The sequence below is a fragment of the Triticum dicoccoides genome, chromosome 2B, assembly GCF_002162155.2.
Source record: "Triticum dicoccoides isolate Atlit2015 ecotype Zavitan chromosome 2B, WEW_v2.0, whole genome shotgun sequence".
In the NCBI taxonomy this organism is placed as follows: domain Eukaryota; kingdom Viridiplantae; phylum Streptophyta; class Magnoliopsida; order Poales; family Poaceae; genus Triticum; species Triticum dicoccoides.
In genome coordinates this window covers 395,867,936-395,873,261 of record NC_041383.1, presented here as the reverse complement: position 1 = coordinate 395,873,261, position 5,326 = coordinate 395,867,936, and the positions used below count along the sequence as shown (strand labels likewise).

General features: G+C 41.0%; 1 long non-coding RNA gene and 1 pseudogene across 2 annotated transcripts; both read left to right on the top strand.

The window, feature by feature from the left end:
- Positions 1–2,388, top strand: part of LOC119360904 — a 2,885-nt pseudogene extending 497 nt beyond the window's left edge.
- A 781-nt stretch (positions 2,389–3,169) lies between these two features.
- LOC119367740 lies at positions 3,170–5,082 on the top strand. 2 transcript variants are annotated; one of them, XR_005176417.1, is made up of 7 exons: positions 3,170–3,457; positions 3,620–3,697; positions 3,804–3,840; positions 3,954–3,999; positions 4,459–4,523; positions 4,634–4,702; positions 4,797–5,082. It is a non-coding gene; the product is annotated as an uncharacterized LOC119367740 (long non-coding RNA). The 2 variants fall into 2 exon arrangements; XR_005176416.1 differs by having other exon boundaries at positions 3,170–3,697.
- Positions 5,083–5,326: the final 244 nt, after the last annotated feature.

Below are 5,326 nucleotides of genomic sequence, written 5' to 3'. Positions count from 1 at the left end.
CTTCGAGGTCTATACGTATCTACCTATTACTGCAGGTAAGCAATCGTCCTTTTATGTTTATATATACTGGATTGTTTGCTACTGAAGAACCTAGTCTTACTTTCATTTGAGCCTTGCTCATAGATTAGTACTGAAGAACCTAGTCTTACTCTGATTTGAGCCTTGCTCATAGATCAGTACTGCAGAACCTACAACTAACTGAAACTATATATTTTTACGATCGATTGGCATACTCGACTTCAACCATAATCCAAAAAAAAAGTTGAATCCTTCATTTTTCAAATTTGAAGATTTGATGGTCAAATAATACACTAAGTGATTAGGTAGAATTATATACGGGCTGTGAGTGATTGATTTAGATTTGAACCTTTGTCGCCAGCGTAGTGGTTCTGAGAAGAAAGTTTTACTAGTACTAGAAATTAAGGTCGGCACTAACACATCTTCATCTTGTAGCTAGTGGCTATGTTATTTTTTAATTTAGAGAATCACTTACCCTTCTTGATGAATTATAGATGCGACCAATTCTCAAAATCAGTATTTTTGTCAAACAACATCTGCTAATTTGGAACTATTATTTGTTGATTGTTTCGTAAGTCTAGTTAGTTAGAGAAGGTTCTCCATCGGACAACCATCTCTCTTCCATTCAATTAGGTTCAGTATATCCTGCTATTATCTTGACAGTGCCCACTGCTGGACAGAGTTAATCTCTTTTGAAAAAAATCTTTCTGTCATAAATGGCCCAATTTTATCTATATACATTTTGTATGTCCCCAACAACAGAAAAAACAATTCTGGTCCTTTTCCTATCTAGCAAACCTTCGTCTGTGACAGGGATATGCCAATGACCTTTCTCTGCTCCTGAGTTTCAGAGGTAGAGGGTGGAACAGTTACAAAGTCAACAAAGGGCTAGATGAAGTCTAATTTTAGAGGTGGATAAAGAAATATGTCAACTTTGAAATCCATTGCTAAATGTTCAGCGAGTGATGTTGACATCCTGAAGACAGAAGTCTGATTTCAGATGATGCGTAACTTAATTTGGTGCACTGGAATGAAATGGGAGGACGTTGTGGTCTCAGTTTGAGCGTATTGATTAATGAAGAAAGTAGATGTTGTAGGTAGTGTTAGAACTTTCCTGCAAAGATCTCAAGCATGCTCATCCTGAATTAGTTGATATGCGCATCTTAGAGTCCATAAACTCCTTTCTCGGTCGGTTTAGTTCTATGTAGTTTGTTGAATAGATTGAAGCATCTACATCACAGTCTGGAATGCCATTGCACTTCCTGATATATCACTGTTTATTAGTAGGAGATTTCTTCTGCTTGGCCATAACAGCAATTTCATGTTGTTTCTTTTGTAATTCGATGGTTGACAGTCTGATATCAAATAATGTGGTTACATCCTATTTACAGCAAAGCTTGTGATCCTTGCTAACAATTGCCTCCGCTCCGCAAGTTTGAGATTGAGTATTGTGCTATGTTGGCGAAGGTCACTGTCCACCACTACCATGGAAGTAAGTTTGCATTCCTATTTAATCCAGTTTTTGTGTAGTGGTGAGTCTGTAAGATGATGTTCATTTCTGCCCATGATAGTGCAAAACCCTTCCTACTTGGCTCACAGTCCTGTCTATTACTTGTTGCTACTACTTTGTTGTGGAAGTATTAGCCGTAATTGCAGTAGAAAGCTAATAAATAGTTTGAAATTTGTGAATAAGATGGTAAAGCAGTCATAATCATGACTTTTTTGTTGTCTCAATAATATGCTGTTCAAAAGTAACAGCGCCGAATGTTTGATTTCTAGACAATGTTGATATGGGAATTGCGTGTGGTAAATACTTCCAATTCTGCTGCCTGAGTATCATCGACCCTGGTATCTAGCACCACATTTCTCATTGTCTTACCTGGTTCATAATTTGATATACAACAACTGGGTTTCTGATCATGCTCTGTTCCTTGTTGAATTTTCAGGCGATTCCGACATCATCAACGCAACACCAGCTTGCCAGAAACCTGTGTATGCCATTTTCAGTGTCTCATCTGATGTGTCATATGAGGTGTCTAGAGTGTAGTTCTTGCTGGACTTGATTTGGTCTTGTGTACATCATTTATCAGTCAATCAAGTTTGATGGGACTATGGTTTTGGATCAAAAGGTTTTGTTCCTGGCTTAATTAATTGCTCTTCGTTGCGCTGCTGCCAGCAAGCATGGTTTTGCTGTGTTCAGCAGTTTTCTGTGTGTTGCTATTTGACGTCATTATAGAGCTATGTTTTTATCATGCTCTGGATTTGATGGAAAGAGTGGCCTCCATGGATTGAAATGTTGGTTGTTACGTATTGATTTTAGTATTGAAAATGGCTCAAACCTGAAGTACTTAAAATAGATTGTCGTTCCTTTCTTGTTTGTTTTGATACCCATATATCTGCCCTGTATTAGCTCTTCCCTTTAATGCATGTTAATTCAGTGTTGTTGATTTGATGCCGATGTTCAGAAACAAGATTTTTATGGATCAGTTTATTTTTGTGCTATGTTATTATCTTTGATCAGTATCAGTTGTGTCTCTCTTAAGAGACACTCTACCTTTTCTGACTCGAGTTGTTAACAATTGTTCCATACTTCTATTACAACAACAACAACAAAGCCTTTAGTCCCAAACAAGTTGGGGTAGGCTAGAGGTGAAACCCATAAGATGTCGCAACCAACTCATGGCTCTGGCACATGGATAGCAAGCTTCCACGCACCCGTGTCCATAGCTAGCTCTTTGTCAATACTCCAATCCTTTAGGTCTCTCTTAACGGACTCCTCCCATGTCAAAATCGGTTGACCCCGCCCTCTCTTGACATTCTCCGCACGCTTTAGCCGTCCGCTATGCACTGGAGCTTCTGGAGGCCTGCGCTGAATATGCCCAAACCATCTCAAACGATGTTGGACAAGCTTCTCCTCAATTGGTGCTATCCCAACTCTATCTCGTATATCATCATTCCGGACTCGATCCTTCCTCGTGTGGCCACACATCCATCTCAACATACGCATCTTCGCCACACCTAACTGTTGAACATGTCGCCTTTTAGTCGGCCAACACTCCGCGCCATACAACATTGCGGGTCGAACCGCCGTCCTGTAGAACTTGCCTTTTAGCTTTTGTGGCACTCTCTTGTCACAGAGAATGCCAGAAGCTTGGCGCCACTTCATCCATACTTCTATTAGCTACAACAATTTTTTTTTGAATTTGCTACTGCATGAGTTTTTACTACTGCAGACATAGAGTATTTGCTACTAGTAAAACAGGGATTTTGTATAGTTTTTACTACTACTAACACACAGCAGAGTATTTGCTACTAGAAAAACAGGGATTTTGTATGCATTGCTACCGGATGAGTGCTTTCTTTGTACTATTTCACCTTGGCATGCATATGTTTATTTCACCTTAGATGGAAATGAGTGTTATCAAGGAAATGGTTTTAGGTAAACCAGCACCTCTCATCAGTCTTTCTTACTCAGTGTTATCATCTGCTTGGTTTTACGTGATGCACTCATTTCCCGCGATGGTTTTGCTTGCGTTTTCCTTATGTTGTTTCGCGTCGGGTTCTGATTCGCTTTGCCACTATTATTTTTGTGGCGATGCAGACTTGTGGTAACGAAGAGCAAGGCCGAGAAGGACTCCAACAAGCCCAAGCGCCCTCTGAGCGTCGTCTTAGTCCTCATGTGAGCCTCAGATTTGATTTGTTGTTGTGGTTTGATTCGTGTTGTTTCTGTGGCATGGTGACGCGTCCTGACTAGGCTTGTTTTGGTTCTGTTTTCGCACGGACAGCTTCAGGAAGGACTCCAACATCAAGCATGTCTCCATGGTAAGCATCTCAGTTTCCTTTGCTTCCACTCATGTCTCCTTGTTCTTATTCAAACTGGTGTTGTGATAGTTTTCCTTTGAAATCCTGTGTCCTGATTTGTGTTCAAATCGCAGGTTGGCAAGGGCGGTGGTGAGAAGTGGAAGTATCTTGAGTGATGTTGTAAGTTACCCGCTCCCCCATCCCCTCTTTGTTACTGCTATATTCGGTGTTGGTCTCTTCCGCCTGATCTCAGTGTTTGCTCGTGATGCAATGAAATTTTCGCGGACTGTGAGTTGGTTTCCAAGTTTCCGTGTAGCTACACCGTGTCATTTGGGTATTGTTTGACCCAGTTGGCCAGTGATATTTAGAATTTAGTCGCTATGTAATTGTCGATCTACTTCCTATTCTCAATGGTTGTTCAAATTTATGGTTTGCTGTGTTGAAATGTCTGTAGCCTTGTAGCCTTGTTAGAATCTGTATAGTCTGTGCTCATCGATTCAAACTGCTGCTCGAATTTGTTTCCAAATCCGCCATGCCATTTTGCATGATTTGTTCAACAATTCTTCTTCTGTTAATACTTATACTAGAATCTATTGCCTTGCACCACATTAACATCTCCTCTGTTTGAATGAATTGCAGGAGAAGGCTCCCTAATTGCCAAGGCCAAGTACACCAAGAAGATCGACACCTACAACAACCCACTGGTACAACATTCACGTCAAACACCTTCATCAGAATCGTAGCCATGTGATATTAACCCAACATTGTGGTATTGATCCATGCTCTTTCGTGCCCATCCTTATTTTCGTTTCAGGCAGGAGAGGTGTCCGACAACTCAGACAAGTCCCAGTCTGAGGTGAGCAACGATGACGACAAAAGCAATGTGAGACCATCCTGATCCATCCGCCAACTTTTTCCCCATGATCCCCTAACTGCTCAACATGTTCTGTTCTAAATATCTGAAAACTTGTGTGTAGGGGGACTTGTGATGTGGCACGCAAAGCAGCAGCAGGGGGAGGGGGTCTCTGAAATGTCGCCGCTTTCTCTCATTGCTAGTGTCACCGATTGATGATGGATGGTTGCTGTTAGTTTAGCTCCTTAGTAGTACCTCCTAGTCTTTCAGGCGGCTACTGCTGGTAGCTATAGTCTGTTCACCGATTGATGATGGATTGTTGAATGTACTTACTGTTGTACCCGTGGCTGTTTAAGGAATACTTTCGCGTTGAAAGAAATAAAATGGTCTTGATACATGCTTGTTTGAAATCCTTGTATCTCACTGTCGCTGGAACAATGCTCGTCAAGTTTGTGAATGTTTGCTATGGAGGCCCAAAATTGAAATGGACTACAAAAAGGTTGAGGCCCAAAAAATAAATGAATCGTATAAGGCCGCGTCCTATGAAATAAAAAAGGCTGAATTCTTGGGCTCGGCCCATGTAGTTGACACAAATTGCTTGAAAAATATATAATAAATGGGCTTGGCCCACAAAGACGGTTGAACTGGACCGGG